We start from the raw sequence: 538 nt of genomic DNA, 5'->3' as shown, positions 1-538 counted from the left end.
TCAACAACAACAACATTAACAACAACAAAAACTTTCAAATGCATTGAAAATAACACAATTTCATTTATCCTTCATTCGAAAATGAACCTCCATATTTTGTAAATCACTAATAGCTCATTAAAAACAAATATTTACAGGATTTAGTTATTTTCCATTCAGGTTCAGACCATTTAAACGCAGTTTATGTATACGTCGGTGTTAAAGACTTATTTAAAAATAGAGCTCTTATTTGGGTGTAAGGGATATCAGTCATTTCATTTTATTATTATTATTTATTTATTTATTTATTAATAATTGACAAGAATTTAACAGTCCCAATGAGATAAACAGATAAGTCCAGTAAGTTGTTATGACATGACTTTATTGTCAGTTTAATTTTATCAGTAATTGCAAAGTTAAATTTGACCATAAATGAAAAGAAAATAATAAAATAAATACACTAATTTTTATAAAACACTACAATTGTACAATTGGTTTGTAGACGGTTGCATAAATTACATTAGCGGGACTGAGGCTGTTTAACAGAAAATGGTCTGTA

Source organism: Danio aesculapii, chromosome 1, assembly GCF_903798145.1.
Source record: "Danio aesculapii chromosome 1, fDanAes4.1, whole genome shotgun sequence".
NCBI classification, from domain to species: Eukaryota; Metazoa; Chordata; class Actinopteri; order Cypriniformes; family Danionidae; genus Danio; species Danio aesculapii.
This window is presented reverse-complemented; position numbering follows the sequence as displayed.